Source organism: Pinus tabuliformis, chromosome J (assembly GCF_031772625.1).
Source record: "Pinus tabuliformis cultivar Carrire ecotype Pingquan chromosome J, CPIR1, whole genome shotgun sequence".
Classification (NCBI taxonomy): domain Eukaryota; kingdom Viridiplantae; phylum Streptophyta; class Pinopsida; order Pinales; family Pinaceae; genus Pinus; species Pinus tabuliformis.
This window is the reverse complement of record NC_142295.1, coordinates 1,496,917,589-1,496,935,642: the sequence shown is the minus strand read 5'-3', so window position 1 is coordinate 1,496,935,642 and position 18,054 is coordinate 1,496,917,589. Positions and strand designations below refer to the sequence as shown.

At 37.3% G+C, this 18,054-nt stretch overlaps 1 pseudogene; it reads right to left on the bottom strand.

Moving 5' to 3' along the window:
- Positions 1-17,112, bottom strand: part of LOC149233096 (protein STABILIZED1 pseudogene) — a 70,778-nt pseudogene extending 53,666 nt beyond the window's left edge.
- Between the last annotated feature and the right edge of the window lie 942 nt (positions 17,113-18,054).

The following is an 18,054-nucleotide window of genomic DNA, read 5'->3' as shown; positions in this document are numbered from 1 at the left end:
TAATAGGAATTAATATTAGAAGACTTATATATATTAACAAACAATTAGTAATATCTGACTCTAAAATTAAATCCAATAAATAAAAAGAAAGGACCAAAATAAATAAAATAACCTAAATATTAAAAATAAAAAAGAATAATAGTCTTAAAGCAAAAGAGAATAAAAAATATACATAAAGTCAACTAAGGACACAATATATGAAATGTGAATCTAGAACATTATATATTATTATATTCCTATGTATAATAGAGAGGGAACAACCTTGTTTATAGGATTGTATAAATATATGCCTATATATATCTATACATATATATATATATATATATATATATACTAGCAATTATCCTTAAAGGTGCAAAAGGTATACCGAAGGAATAGAAGATTTGGGAAGATCATCTCACCACGAACATAGGCCACTGTTGAATGCATGCAGATTAGGTTTTCCAAACTCTCAAATGGAAGCACCACGAGGTGAACCCACTTTTCACAACCTATGCATGGGCACAAAGTGTTGACATACATTTCCCTAGGTGTGTCATGCTTGGCTATTTGTCTTTTCTTCGTCACTCGATGTTGCCTACCTTGGATTTCTGTCAAGGGGTGAGATCTATCTCTGTTAAGTCCTAGAGGCCAACAACTCGTTCCCTAGGTTGCACAATGGTTTCGCCTTAGATTAGTCGATATTACTTCGAGGTTATGGTAGTAAAGAATAGGTAGTCAAGCATGATGTGAACACGGTTTTACCATTCCTAGTGCTACACAACAAATAATTTTTTGACTTTTCACACCATATCCCCTTCACCTTATAGGCTTAAAAGGCAGTGATATTGTGTACTACATAATAAATGACCTTTTACTTTTCATGCTATATAGTCCCTTCTCATTGTAGAGTCAAAAGTTGAAATGGGAGTCCAACTAGATGCGAAACTTCTCATGTTTTTATGAAGTTAGTATGGAAGATTCTTCTCAGGCCAACAAAAAATATACTTTTCCATGGGCATAATAACTTTCTAATCCATTACAAAAGTCTAAAGAATGTCATCAATATAGCATGTTGAAGTCTAAAGATAGGGTTTTTTTAATTAAATAAGTAAAAACTTTTTCAAACTGTGGGGAGCCACAACCATCAACTTATTCGAACTCATATGAATCACATGTTCATTCATTTGGAAAAGCATGGATTGGATTTCTATAAACAAAGAGAAAACACTTGGATCACATGTTTGACATATTAATTTTCAGAAAATTCATGGATTTTATTTAAAAAAAATACACAATAGATGAATAATAACTCTTTGACTATTATAGTGCATGATTTTGAAATGGCTTCCAAAGTTAAAAGAAGTTTTCTTCAATGTTCAATTTTGAGTTTGATTTTGTAATGACTTCTTAAATTAAAAATAATATCTTACCTCTTATAGAGGTTGGAGTTTCATTTTTTGAGTTTGATTTTGTAATGAATTCTTAAATTAAAAATGATATTTTACCTCTTATAGAGGTTGGAGTTTCATTTTGTAATGTCTTCATAAAGCGAAAGTAGTTCTGTTTCAAATTTGATTTTATAACTCCACCTTACCTAATTGAAGTTTTGTTTAAGGTTAATGGTAATTGTCGATCCAATGCCAAATGATCACCTTCCTTGTGTTTTTTTCCTCAATCATTCCATTTCAATAACAATAAAATTAGACTTTTCCGATGTTGTAATATTACATGGGTTCTCCATGCAGATTCTTGGAGGCTTTTTCGTTTAATTCTATATTTTTTCATCATTGAATTAGAAGTTACGTAACTATAGTAGAAATTTTGAGTTTTTCAGTGTGTTAAATCACATGTTAAATCAGGGGACATTTTTCTTGCATGAGAAGGTTTAAGTGAATTGTGAATGATCATGTACCAAGATACATTGAAATATCAAAGATAGCGTATAGAGTAGAGCAAGCATTGAAATGAATTGTCAATGTTAACACTGTTGAAATTAATTTTAGATATTACTAATACCTACCCTAAGGATTTTGTGAACTACATGAATTAATTTATGTGACTTGATTTAGTTCATCTCCTTGATGCCACATTCCAAATGCAAAGTTGCAAACACTTATAAATAGCCTCAAGCACACTCTGAAATTGATCAACCATCTTAAAAAAGAGTGAATGAGTTGAAATCCTTGTGAGAAATATGACAATGATAAGGGTTGTGAATATTCGTGCATGGCTTCTGCATCTGCTCATGCTAATGATGTTGAGCAACAACCAGAGCTTATCCTCTTCTCAGGCAACGACAACACCCTAAGGTATGAAATAAGATGATAATGGATTCATGTCTCTTTATATAGTTGATAATATGATATGATTGAATTAATCTACAGGTTCGAAAGAACAAGCCAATTAAACTCACTGAGCTGGCGGATTTTTGTTTTGCTCAATGGCTACTTTGACACATGGTTGCACTATTTACATGCGCCACAATAGATTTTATAACAGAGAAACACATTAGGCAATTGGTTTTCTGTTAGACCAGACAACATGCACCAACTACACATTTGTCAAATACTTCACAATCTCAGATTACTCCACTCATGAATTGATCCATCAGTGAATTGAAGAAGCAATCAATCTCTTATCCAGTGAATTGAAGAAGCAATCAATCTCTTATCCATAGTGAATTGAAGAAGCAATCAATCTCTTATCCATATTTTACTAAATTGTTTATAACTATCATAAGAATTTTTTGGTGTACTAATTGTTATTGGCAATGGATTCTCATGATTAGGCATATCAACAAGTGCAAGGGATGATGCCATGGTTTCTCATGATCAAATGCAATGAAAAGTGTAGGGGCTGATGTAAAATATACACGAGAACACTCCCAATGCCCAATAAGTTATGAAGACGATGGTTTCCATTAATGTGGGAGGGGCATTCTCACTCTTAGTAAGTGTTACCCTTATAGGGACCGTGGTAACACTAGTTGTTGCAGCTCTTGTTCTAATTGTCTTTAGCCCAATATTGGTGCCTGTTGGGATTGTTCTCTTTCTCACCACCACTGGTTTTCTGTCTACAGAGGGATTCTGAATTACTTCCCTCTTCTCTTTCATGGATTTTCAATTACATGAGGGGAAAACACCCACATGGTGTTGATAATGTCGACTATGCACGCTAACGCATCACCAACAAGGCCAAAGATATCATGGAATGAGCGTAATAGGGAGCTTCTGTTCGTCTACCATCATATGCCCAATGAGAGCATGGAGAAATCACTGTTTGAGGATTCAAAAGGTCACATAGATACAAAATATTGAAAGGGGTTACCGGTTGTGATGACTCTGATGTATCTTCACAAAGAATCAGAGAAAAACTTTGTGCACAAAGACATGAAGGCGAGTGGGAGCAATGTGTTGTGCATAGAGACCTAAAGGCAAGCAATGTGTTGCTCGATGTGTTGGATGCAAAACTTGATGGCCAACTCAAAGACTTTGGTGAATTATTGCCCGACAAGTCACACCATACATTGCTCGTTCGGTTGCCTTTGACTCCTTCATCCAAGCTTCTCTATTAATCACTAGCCCATCCCTTTGCAGGAACCTAATTATCCTCTCAATAATATTTCCCACCATGGTTGTGTTTCCATTGACCTCCTCAAGTTTCGCAATAGTGATCCAGATCAAAGGCTCCTTGGAAAGCTTCTCCCTAGCCTTGTTGAGAACCTTCTTTGCCTGATCGTATGTCTCAAGCCTTTTCAACGCAAGCCACAACTCAACATGTAGTGGACAACACTTCACTTCCATGTGAAGCAAAATCTAGGCATCCTCACCATTTTTCCAACTCCACCACAACCTTCCAAAGCCTCACAAAGTCAAGAATATTCTACAACCCCTTCTTTAGCACTCAGCTCTTGTTCGCATCATCTTGTTCAAGCTTTGAATCTTACATCCAAAACTTCATTGAATTGGAGATCACCTTTACACCGCGTGCAATGATAGCTTTGGCTTCATCCGAACTTGCTAATCGGCAAGCTTCCAACCATACATCTTCATTCTTTGGGCATTCTTCACAACATTTTTGAATAAAATGTCATGCAACCTGTATCTTCCCTACAACCTTCTCTAGCATTACCACTGCAATCCAACCAAGAGGATGCTTCAGGTTAGTCCGAGTAACTGACTTGAGCAACAATCTAGCCTTTTTAATATCTGAAATATTTGCATCATTAGTAATCCTCTTACTCTTGGGATCAGTCATATACCCTTTAGGATCTACAACAATCAATCTTGAAATTGAATAAGAGAACCTATGTATTCAAAGACAACAAAGTCCCTCTCCTCCTCTCTAACAACTGTGAGATCAGACACTGACCACTGCATCCACGGTGTCTTCGTGCCACCTATAAATTTACTTTTGGTATCCAATGCACTGACGCACTTCTTCTATTACATGGCCTTCTCCAATAATGTATGCAGAACGAGATAAAAATCTCAAACCTTTTTTTTTTTTGTTCTGAAGTGAATAATCCCCAATCTCTAGTATGTTTCCCCACTCCTCGGTGGAGAGCGTATACAATTTCCTCTTAATATCTACAATCTGCTATGTAATTTTCAGGTTTAAGGGTCTGTACTTCTCAATCTCCTGTTACAGCCTCGCCTCTCATTGGTCCTTGTGACAAGAGTCCATTCTTTTATCAATTCTCTCCCAAATGGCATTGGATTCCTTATCATCCTCATAGTATTCAAAAGAGGCACTCAAACCCACATCGTTACCCTCAAATTCATCAAATTTTTGGTTCTCATCATATCCCTTCTTGTCATCTACTTCTTCCTCCTCATCATCACCCACGACATTGACACCGTTGTTGACCCACCCTCTGCCTGCTATCGCACTATCTATGGTGGTGGCCGACCAGTTTGGTAGGTCTGAGGGGGCCCTCATAGGCCCAATATAGAGCTGTGTGGTGAACCTTGTGGCCCCTCGGCCCAAATCCTCCACATAGTTTGGTGGGGGTTTTGTGTTGAGAAACTCTAGTAGGGGCTGGGAAAGAACCGATGCTTGCATTATTCCTGCAACAAGGAGTGGAAATGGTAGTAGTTCTAAGTAATCACTCTGTCAAGTTGTAGACCCTCTCAGCAACATCAACACTTCCTTCGACTAATGATTTTCTTTCCTCCCTGTAGTCGATTGAACCAAAGTTTATTGCCTCACTTGCCTGTACATCATATGAGCACGAGAAAACCCCTCTAACAACATGTGAACCTAGGTGAATTTTCCATGTGTTAGATTTTAACTACACGGAGGATGACGACAATGGAGTGAGGGGATTGGCTAGGGTGAACAGTGTATGCTCACCCCAAGCCTGTAAGGAAAACACCTTTAGTATAATAATAGCCATAAGAACATAAAAAGAAATAGAAATAATTTTAATAAGATATATCAAGAAGAATATTATTATGAATAAGTAATAATCATATATTTCTTATAGAATACATAAAAATTATAAATTCATTTCCTTAGGAAGTAAATGAATTGGAAACAAGAGCTTAAACTATTATTCTGGAAAGATAGAGAACATTAAAAACAAAAAGGGGGGACAAAAAAGAGGAGAGCACAAACAAAGAAAGAGAGGCGTGGGGAACAAATCTAAATGAATACACTCAAGAAGAAAGGGTAGGGATCCAAGACCTACAAATTTTCCAGCCATCATCTCTATTCAAGGTACTTGACCGTCTCTCAATTTCGTTGTCCTCCCTGAAATTCCTGTGATGGAAATGATTAATCTTGGCAATGACCCGATAATTTTTTATAAAGATGTGGTACTTAGTCTTCTCAATGACCCGATACGTTTTTATAAATATGTGGTGCTTAGTCTTCTCAGCATGATTTTCCAAAGCTAAAGAGCAAGCCCTAAAATGTTTGATGTGTACTACATGCGGCAACCAATTTGTCCAATGTAGGGGGTCCCACACTAGCATGGGATTACGTAGACACCTTTCACCTCTTTAGGATCTACTGGGTCTTTGACGGATCCCAGGGAGCTCCAAATGGTGTTTAGGGGTCTAAAGGTGGAAGAGACCTTATGCTTCATAAGAGTATGAGCAATTTTGTCAGTGGTCCCAAGGATGAAAAGAAGTTGAACATTGATAACCTAATCTCTGGGCTCTTTCCTTTTCCTAGGACCTTTACTTGCCTTTAGGAAAGCCTCAAGACCTTGATGCCTATTATAGCCATTAATTTATAACACTTTAATGAGATGGGTTTTCTCATTCTCCATGTAACTTTCATCATAAGCCCTCAAAGCACGAGTGGCCAATGTGTTAATAACTCCCAGTTTTTGAGCTGGATAATGATGTGAACTGCCATGAAGATAATTTCTCTGTTTGAGTCTTCTTATGAAAGGCCTAGTGTGATAAGTAAGCATCACCTTTCTTAGAGATAAGGATATCAAGGAAAGGTAGGCTACCATTGAATTCCTGCTCCATCGTAAATTTGATGAATTTAGATTGATTGTTAAAAATGTTGAAGAAATAGATCTAACTTTTCGTGTCCATTAGACCAATGATAAAAGTATCATCAACAAACCTCTTCCAAAGTTTAAGTCAAAACTGAGTTGAAAACAATGCCTTGTATTCAAAATCTTCCATGAATAGGTTAGCAATGACAGGGGAGAGTAGAGAACCCATGGAAACTCCATAGGGTTGTTTATAGAATTCACCTTCAAAGTTGAAAAAGGTAGAGGTAAGGTAGATCTCGACCAACTTGGCTATATCCAAATCAGTAATGCGACTGGTCACCTCTGTGGCCTCGTTGATAGGGATATTAGTGTAAACAGATCCCACATCAAAACTAAAAGTAATATCACCGGGTTCAAGTTTAATAGCCTTTAACTCATTGACAAAAGAGGAAGAGTCCTTAATAAAGGATTTTGTTAGGCCAACATGGGGTTTGAGCTTGTGTGCTAAATACTTAGCTAGAAGATAGGTTGGCCGACCTATTATATTTAGAATGGGTCTAAGGGGGGCCCTTCTTTATGGATCTTGGTAAGCCCATAAATCCTTGGAGTAAGAGGGTTTCTCTCAATAAGCTTGTGGCTTAAGGATTGCATGATGCTACTAGGTTTTATAGCTAAAGCAACAACTTCTGAGACTTTTTTTAAGGGGTTCTAATTTAGCTTCTTAAAGCTACTTCTGTTACAGAGGTGATCCGACATTTTTCTGCGACAGTCATCCCTATCTAAGATAACAATCGCTCCACCCTTATCAACTTTGAGAATAACAATGTCAGGGTTATTATTCAAGGCCTTAAGGGCCTGAAACTCCAACTTGTTGATGTTGCTCTTATGAGGTTTAGCCTTTCTAAGAAAAACCACACAATATTTTCGAACGAAATTTTTTATGTTATCAAGTGTGTCATTAATACCATATTCAACATTACAAATAATATCCTCCATCAAAATTTTTCTTGGAGCAAGGGAAAAGTTTAACCTTTTTTCTAAAAGATGATAAATCAGAGGCTCAAATTAAACGAAGAAAGATTAACAACCCTCTTATTAGAATAGGGGGGAATCACATTATTGTTAAGAGAAGTAAAAGGGACAGGCACTAGAGGATGAAAGGGGGGTATGAAAAAAAGGGTGAGGGAGAATCAGGGCTTAAGAAGTAGGCTAAGATAGGGGGGAAATAGAGGAAACCATAGAGCTATCTATATTAGGTGAAGGACATTCACAAAGGGGGAAGTATGCGAGAGCGAAGGTACCTTCATGGGGGGGTCCAAGAGGTCAACGAAGGTGGTGGGGACCGCGTGGTTAAGGGAGGAAAATGAGGGAACCAACACATGGTCCATGAAGGGGGAGCTAGAAAAACAAGAGATGTAGGGGACTTCCATGGTGGGGGTCGAGCACATAATGGAGGTAGAGGGAGAGCTTCCCATTACTGAGGAAGTGATGGAACATAGATCTACAACCCCAAGGCTTGACAAAGATGGGTTAATAGGAGAAGAAAGGACAACCATGTCATAATGTGGATCAAAACACAAGGGGATCAGGGACTACGAGTTAGAAACTCCTTCGACCAAAGTTAGATCGACAAATGAAGAACTACAAGAGTCATTTGAATAGCAAAATGAATACTAGCATAGGGAACATGGAAAAAAATCGGAAGAGAGACCAACGTCAAGAGACAGAGGATGCGGACACACATAGTCAGTGATAGAATACTGATCAGGAGGTATGGAGGAAAGATGAGCTACATGAATCGGGACATTGATGCAGTAGATATTGCTGGAGCCAACTTGGACACCAATGTTGGATTGAACTTGATTGAATCGAATCAAAGCGTTGAGGGCTGAAATATGATCCTCATTGATCTTGCTTCTGGAAGAGCTCTGTGATGCAACAAATAAAAAATCATGAGTGGACCATTAGTTATGGAGCTTGAAAAACTTATTAGAATATTTTTTCTTAAAAATGTCCTCCAAATGAAGATCCTTTAAGGAAAAGCATGCGTCAATCCTATTCCAAAGGGAGGAGGACATGATACGAGACAACTCCAAGTGAGGACACATTATGAGATAGCTCCAAGTGTAGGCACTTGGAGATGTCTCATATCATGTCCTTCTCCCTTTGGAATAGGATTGATGCATGCTTCACCTTAAAGGATCTTCGTTTGGAGTACATTTATGAGAAACAACATTCTAATAAGTTTTTTAAGCTCTAAAATGAAATGTCCTCTTGTGATTGTTTGTCTGCTGCATCATGGAGCTCTTACATAAGCTGGATCAAAGAGGATCACATTTCAACTCTCAACACATTGATTTAATCCAATCAAGTTCAATACAATGCTAGTGTCCACATTGGCTCCAATGATATCAATTGCACCAGTGTCTTGCTTCATGTAGCTCCTCTTTTGATCCAAAATCTCTAATTTCCTGACGTTAACCAAGTTCTTTTCTTCTATGATGTTTTCAGAATTGCATGAAAGAACATTTAAAAACCATGTATGCAAACACTTAAAGAATAAGAAACATAAAGAAGATCATAAGACAATTCACATAAAAGTTTGATAATGGAGTTCATCCAGTGTGGACTACGTCTCTGGGCCTTGCTTCAATAGTGGGGAGGCCACTTCATTCATATCATAAAAATAAAGGCAAGTACATGGAAAAATACATCATTATACCTCCAATCCTGGGAGTGACTTGAAATTCAGCTACTCAAATCACAACACCAGTAGATCTGTCTCGTCCTCCTAAGACTTTTAACTGTAAACATGACCTACTTCTAACAATTGCATTGTTGCCTGGAACTTCGTGCCTAGTAATTAATGAAGAAGGTGGGTTTCTACCATGACCCCTGAATTCCGCTACCTAAATGTGAAAACTGAATGCACCATATAAATATAAACTTGTCCTCGTTCCAACACTTACCATTTTGGTCCATCTTTTAGATTCCTCAAAGATTTTACACGAAATACTCCAGTAAATATTCCCTAGGAATATTCTTCCTCTAGAACTGTGCCGTCGTGAGGGTTCTATACGGTTGGTCCCTGACCTATCAAGGATCCTCCATACATTGTTCCCACACTCCGGGTTCTGGCCTCCACCCTTGGCTCTTGACTTCATATCCCCTCCCCTTTTCGTATGTCAACATAGGTTTAAATATTTTTTCATCGATAGAGTTATCAACACACAAGCCATTGGCCCAACGATCAACGACGATATAATTTGTTGTTGTTTTGTGGAAGGTGGGGATTCAAACCCCACGTCCCGCTCCCAATCATTTTTTATCATTATAGAATAACAAAAAATGTTTGAATTAGATTAACCAAAATAATTGTTGCCGTTACAAAATGTGGAACCACCACCATATATATGACTTTGCTCTAACAAACAACTTATTTTATAAATGTAGTTGGCACTTCATGACAATTAATATATATATTCGTTGAATTTATAACCATGGCTTTAATGTTAAACCATTGATATTGTTTTTTAATGTGTTTTGGATAAATCATACATATATGGTTTCATAACCATATAACAAATGCCCTACGAATATCCGTTGGGTTTGTTTTAAATTTTTATAAAACCATATTTTTATCCGATTTTTGTTTTTATATGGCTTTCCGTTGGGTTTGTTTTAAATTTTTATAAAACCATATTTTTATATAATTTTTGTTTTTATATGGTTATTCAATAGCCATATTGTATATATTTTTAAATATATATATATTTTTTTTAGATTTATATATATATATATATATTATCTTCTTTCAGGGACACAGAGTCAATGACTAAACACCAAGTGTGAATAGCTAATTGACCAGTTTATTTGCATGTGTGCCTTGTGGGTCCCATTTCCCTGCTTAACTTGTAAACTTCCAATTGTGATAAGTTGGTCATATGGACTCAAATTTGAGTCGTTTGCACCATTGGAATCGTAACGACGAACACTACAACTTGGCGATGTTTCTATTGAATTTTGAGCCCTTTGATTTTTGAGGTTTCTTGAAGCCACCTGAATCATTTCTCCCCATTGAGTAGATTTTGGTCCTCCAAAAGCATAATCATGATCTGCACAACAGATTCCTCTGACATGCTACCTTCCCTTTCCTTTACCTTTGTACTTCGGAACTCAGAATGATGAAGCTGACACATGTACCCATATGCAAATTTGCAGTTGCCAATACATGTCCAACTTGCAAGATTCAAACAAAGCCATACTTTCTAAGTGTTTATAACACATTCATGGTCAAGTTTACATCATAAACCATACCCTATGCTATCTAACTAAAGCCCAAAATATCATTGTATTTCATATACAAGTGATGTTATACATCCATCACTTTTACAAACAATTTTGCAACATGTGATTTATAGTGGTGGCCATGCCAAACTAATTAAAAAGGCTTCCAACTCTAGATGGAGTTTCTTGGGATGTAACTCTAGATGGAGCTCCCAAAAGGTAACTCTCTAACGTCCTCCCTTATTGCAATGGATGCAATGGTTCTTCTTCCTCCAAACTTTCTTGACCTTCTTTCTCCCCTAATGTGGAGAGAGATCCTTCTCTCGTGACTCCTCACTGGTGAACATAACCTTCCTTGAACGATTGTTTGTAGTGCAAGTCTTATGAGGAGAATTTGCCTTATTTATTCCTTTGAAATGTTCACCTACTTTTGGATATGGTTTACAATCATGATCACTGGAATTGCATGATGTGCTTTTCACTGTCTAAGACTTGTCACTTGAAGACTCTCTTGTCTCTTCCTTTTTGACATAGCCCAATCCTGCATATTGTGGTAATTGCACCACTTGGATGGGATTCAAAATGTCTTGTCCATTAACTCTTATACCCTTTGACTTCATATCCCTTATTATTCATTAACGTCGAACCAATGCCTGTAGTGTGATTTTCAAATGAACCAAAATAATCATGATAATGAGAACATGAAACTGAAGAATCATTATTTACCTTAGTTGTTTATTCTAAAGTAGGTGATAAAGTTGGCAACTCAAGTTGTTGTAATTTTTCCAAGGTCTCTTCCATGGCTCGTAGTTAAAGTTGCAATCCCAACTTCTCCTCTTTTGCTTCTTGTAGAAGTCTCCTTAGTTCAGGATTCTCTGTTTGAATGCTTTGGTTGATCTACTCAAGTTCTTGGAGCCATGCAGTCTTTGGTGCTCTTCTCATCTTTGGTACAACACTTACTGTAATCTTCATCTCATTGCCTGAATCAGAACCCAAGTCAGTTGGTCCATCATCTCTAATTCCAACAAATGTGATTTATAGCTCATTAAATGAATCAAAACCCATGTCAATTGGTCCAACACTTACAAATCCAGTAGCTGTGACCTTCACCTCATCATCTGAATCAAATTCATGGTTTTGTTGCATGGTAGAAACACTTTTCTTCTTCCCTTTTCTGCCATTCCTCTTTGGCTTCGATTCTGGATTCAATTCCCAACAATGCTCCTCATCATGCCCCTCTTTATTTCAAAGAGTTCAAGAGGGCTTTGCTTCCTTTTTACGTATTCTCGATGCCTTTTTTGCATGTTTTCCTTGTTCATACTTCCCCCACATTTCAAGGTGAATTGCTTTCACACTAGCCGAATCAAGATTAGTGGGTTCAAACAATAACAAAGAACATCATAGATAATTATGTAAACAACCAATATATTTCATCAAAGTGTTATGTGAACTAAAGGAATGCCCAATGCCAAAGCTTACTTCCTAAATTCCTCTGTGAAACTTTGAACATATTAACCTTTGCCTTGTTTCAAAATTTTCCATTCTATCATGGCTTTCTACCAATATCCCAATGGATAAAATTTTCCTTTTAAAGAAAAAAAATTCAGACCAGGAAGAAAAGAGTTTACCCACATGTTTGCTACCTTTTTGAAGTTTACTCTTCCACCATATGAGAGTAGTGCCTCCCAGTCAAAGAGATGCTAACTTGATCTTGACCTCATCTTCTTCAATTTGTTGTATCCGACAATATACTTTAATTTTTCTGATACAATTATTGAGATTTTCTGCATTAGATTCTCTGTTAAACATAGGAAAATGAAAATTTACATCCAACTTAAAATTCATTTTTAGAAGCATTCATATGTCGTCTATTAGAATGATGAGAATGAGATGATGAAGAAGAAGAACTTTCACTAGAAGGTGGAGATGGAGGTTCAGAAGGTCCTCCTATGTTTCCTTAATTTATTGAAGTATGATCCACTACTCTATCTTCCTTGTTTGTCAATCTCCTCTCATAATCGATAAAGAATTTATCTACCTTTATTTTCCATGTTGTAGAAAGCCCTTTCGAAAGCTTTTTTATGCTCAGTACGGGTGTCATCATTTGCCATTTTCCTTCTTTGTGTTGCACATCCAATCTCTAGGTTAAATGAATTAAGTTTTCCTTCTCCTTGTTTGAGTTTAGCCCTCGTTATCATGCATACTCACAATTTACATCACTAAGAAGACCACTCTGATACTAAAATTGATCCAAAATCTATGATTTACTGACATTAACCAAGATCTATTCTTCTGTGATGTTTTTAGAATTGCATGAAAGAACATGTAAAAACCATGTATGCAAACACTTAAAGAAGAAGAAACATAAAGGAGATTATAAGGCAATTTACACAAAAAATTGATAACAGAGTTCATCTAGTGTGGACTACGTCTTCGGGTCCTCCTTCAATAATGGGGAGCTCACTTCATTCATCTCATAAAAAGAAAGGCAGTACAAGGAAAAATACATCATTATACCTCCAATCACTAGAGTGACTTGAAGTTCAACTATTCAAATCGCAACAATCATAGCATTAATATATCCAACTCATCCTCCTAATACTTTTGACTGTAAACATGACCTACTTTTGACAGGGGCATTATGGTCTTGAACTTTGTGTCCAATAGTTAATGAAGAAGGTGGATTTATGCCATGACCCTTGAATTTCAATACTTAGATGCAAAAACGGAATTCACCATTGCGATCCTTGTAAAATTTTGATTAAAATGAGTATAAACTTGGCCTCATTTCGACACCTACAATTTTGGCGATTTTGCATAAAATATATTGAGATATTCTAGGGAATATTCCCTAAAAATGTTTTTCCTCTAGAATGCACCGTCAAGGTTCCATCTTCTTGGTTTCTAACTTGTCGAGGTTTCGTTAGCATTGTTCCCACACTTCGGGTTTCGGCCTCCGCGCTTAGCTCTTGGCTCCGCAACCCCTCCCCATTCATATAGCAACATAGTGTTTAAATATAGTTACCGATTCACCATGTGGTTAAAAAAAAAAAAACATAGTGTTTAAATATATTTTCGCCAGAAACGTTATAAACAAATGGGATGTTGGCCCAATAGTTAGTCGTGATATAATTTGTAGTTGGGTTGTGGGAGTTCAGGGGTTCAACCCTGTGACCCGCTTCCAATCGTAGATTTTGTTGTAGAATAATAAAAACTATTCGAATTACATTAACCTATGTAATTGTTGTCATTCCGAAATGTGGAACAACCAACTTATTTTATAAATGCAGTTAACACTTCATGACATTTAATATATATTCGTTGAATTTATAACCATGGCTTTAATTTGGAACCGTTGATATGGTTTTTTAATGTGTTTTAGATAGACCATATATTTATGGTTTCATAACCATATAACAGATGCCCTATTCCCTATAAATATGGTTATTCCATTGGGTTTGTTTTAATTTTTTTATATAACCATATTTTAATATAATTTTTGTTTTTATATGCTTTTATGCTTATTCAATAACCATATTATATATATTTTTAAATGGTTTATTTTTTATTGTCTTTTATGAGACTTTTTAATATTATATTTTTTTGTCTTCCGGTAGGGATAAGGGGCTAATGATTGAGAACCAAGTGTCAATGTCTGATTGATCACTTTGTTGCCACATGTCCCATTTTTCCTACTTAACTTGTAAAATTCCAATTGCGATAAGTTGGTCATACAGGCTCAGATTTGAGTGTCGTTTGCGCCAATGGAATCGTAAAGACAAAAACTACAACTTGGTGATGTTTCCATAGAATTTTGAGCACTTTTATTTTTGAGGTTTATTAGAGCCATCTAGATCATCTTTCCTCCATACCTCCTAAGCAATCTTCTATTAGTGACTCTATGCATCCTCATCCTCTATCTCCAGAAGTTGGTCTCTCTTCTTGTGTTTTTCCCCACTCCCCATGCAAGTCTTTATTTTTCTATCCGAATGGCTCCTGTAGTTCTTCACCCACCAATTTTACTTTGGTCAAAGGATTTTCTAAATTGTAGCACCTGGTCCCCACGTGCTCCAATTCACATTCTGACTTGGTTTTTCCTTCTTGTCTTGTTGATACAGTCTCGTCGAGCCCTAGGCATGTACCTCTAGTTTCCAATGCTTCCTCTGTAATGGGAAGCTCTCCCTTCACCTCCTTTGTGTGCTTAGGCCCCACCATAGAAATCCCCTTGGTCTCCTATTTTTCTGGCTCCCCTTTTGTGGACCATGTCTTAGTTCCCTTGTTTTCCTCCCCTAATCTCACAATATCTACCACCTTTGTAAATCTCTCAGACCCCCCATGAAGGTACCTCCGCTCTCGCATGCTTCCCCCTCTGTGGCCTATCCTTCCCCTGGCATAGACAACTCCTTGGATTCCTCTATTCCCCCCCACCATAGCTTGCCTCTTAAACCATGATTCTCTCTTTGCCTTCGTTGTTGGACCCCCCTGTCATCCTCTGATCCCTGTCCCTTTTCCTTCTCTTTTAATAATATGCATGTTAATATTTTTTTGTTTAATTTTGAGCCTTCAATTTATCATCTTTTGGAAAAAGGGTTAAACTTTTCCCTTACTCTGAGAAAAATCACGACGGAGTACATTCTTTGTAACGTTGAATATGGTATTAATGACTTTCCTGATAACATAAAAGATGTCATTAGACAAGATTGTGTAGTTGTTCTTAGAAAGGCTAAACATCCTAAGAGAAACATCAACAAGTTGGAGTTCCAGGCCCTTAAGGCCTTGAACAATAACCTTGACATTGTTATTCTCAAAGACGATAAGGGTGGGGTAGTTGTTATCTTACATAGGGCTCGCTACTAAATAAAAATGTTGGATCACCTCTATAATAATGATAACTAAAATAAGCTAAATAATAACCCCTTAAAAAAATGTCAAAAGTTGTTGCTTTAGCAATAAAATCAAGTAGCACCATGAACTCCTTAAGCCATAAGCTTATAGAGAACAACACTCTTACTCCAAGGATTTATGGGCTTCCTAAGATCCATAATGAAGCCCCCCTCCTAGACCCATTGTCAATATAATAGGTGGGCCAACTTATCTTCTAGCTAAGTATTTAGCGCACAAGCTCAAACCCCTTGTTGGCCTCACGAAATCCTTTGTTAAAGACTCTTCCTCTTTTGTCAATGAGTTAAAGGCTATTAAAATTGAACCTGGTAATATTCTTGTTAGCTTTAACGTGGTCTCCCTTTACACTAATATCCTTATTAGTGAGGCCATAGAGGTGATCAATCGCATTACTAATCTAAATATAGCCAAGTTGGTCGAGATCTCCCTTATATACCTCTACCATTTTCAACTTTGAAAGTGAATTCTATCAACAAACATATAATTTGGAAAAGGTTTATTATAAAATAAAAAAAACTATTCAAATTACATTAACCAATGTAATTGTCACTGTGACAAAATTTGGAACAACCAACTTATTTTATAAATGTAGTTTGCACTTCATGACATTTAATATATATTTGTTGAATTTATAACTATGACTTTAATATGGAACCGTTGATATGGTTTTTTAATGTCTTTGGAACAAACCATATATCTATGACTTTAATGTGGAACGTTAATATGGTTTTGTTTTGTTTTGTTTTTTTGTTTTGGTTTTTTGTTTTTTTGTTTTGTTTTTTGTTTTGTTTTGTTTTTTTTGTTTGTTTGTTTGCTTGTTTTTTTTTTTTTGCTTTTTTGTTTTGTTTTTTTGTTTTGTTTTGTTTTGTTTTGTTTTTTTTTTTGTTTTTTGTTTTTGTTTTTGTTTTTGTTTTGTTTTGTTTTTGTTTTTTTGTTTTGTTTTGTTTTTGTTTTTGTTTTTTTGTTTTGTTTTGTTTTTTTTTTCTCTGAATTGGTATACTCCTATATTAATACAAAAATATTGTACAGCGAGGCAGATGCCTCGAGAGTTCTAGCCATGGTGATGGCATTCTTGCAAAGACTCTCTTGACGAACTAATAATAGAACTTGCTTGTTGACTTACATCAGACTTTTTAATATCTGAAAACATTGGATGCCATGTCTGGGTAGTAACCAAACCAAAAACTTACCCATACAGTAACTGAAAACTGACCCATACAGTAACTGAAAACTGACCCATACAGAGTTACAGGACTGACTTGTGCACTGCTATCTTTGGACATATTTCGACAGAAACATAAACATGAACAGACACTAATCATATAGGAGAAGGCTGTCCTCAAGGTGGAGTCCGACCTGTAGAATTGACAACGACCAAAATTAACGAGCTTGCGAGCAGGAAAACTGTGAATCCATAGGGAATTGAGCCTCTTCTTCAGTGGCTGGCCCGAAGAACCGGAAGCGCCAACATGTTCAGTCTTCATTCGAGGTCGAAGGTTGTTCTTCTACGATTCGGCACCCAAATTGATCAGAGTCTTTGGAGTCAGAGGGATGGCTCACCGAGGTAGAAGGAGCACCTCCCGCAGGCGCGCTTGGGCCAGCATTGACATCTGTGTACATTGTTGGCTGTCCTCCTGTGTTTATTAACTGGAAGATGTTTTGGTTTGCCCTCCTTTGATGCAGAGGTGCTTCCTGAAGAGCCTCCCCCAAACCCACTGCGTTCTCACTCAGTTCAATTGTCACAGAAACGATGAAGGAAGCGTTGCCCAGAGAGCAAGGAATCTAGAAACGGGCGGTGTGCAAGTGTGAATGATGCTCGCAGACATCCGCTTTGTCATGCCCCCTTCCCCTGCCCCTGCCACTACGAGTAGCAGGATAGCTGAAGCCTGCTAAAATCTGATGCATTCGAAGTGGGGTCCGACGTAGTTGAGGAATGCTGGCGGGAAGCTCGACCACGAGAGCTGCCCCATCTACACCCCATTCTTGGCCTTTCTCTTGGCATATTGTGAGGAGCTGGACGAACCGACGGAGATGGAATGGCTGGGAAGCTTCTGAGGAATAAACACACGGCGAGTAAAGACAATTGAGCACGCTTATCTCTGTATGCAGCAGGAACCAGAGCCGAAGGGAAGCAAGGGGTGGAATTAGCGGATGAAGAACAACAAAGACTGACAGGCGAAGAGGGAAAGGCTAGCAGGCAACTGAGGAGATAACACGCAGAGTGAGAAGAGGACTGAACATACTTATGGCTATTAACCAGAGCCGAAAGGAGGCAGGGGATGGAGATGGCATTCGAGGAACCTCCAGCAGCTACCGCCGAAATGGATCTGAAAGCGCGCAGAGAAGCAGCAGGATTGAGGATCCTGCCTGGAGCCATTGTGCATAAAACAATTTCCCGGAAAGACCGAGTTAAGGTTGCCATCAAT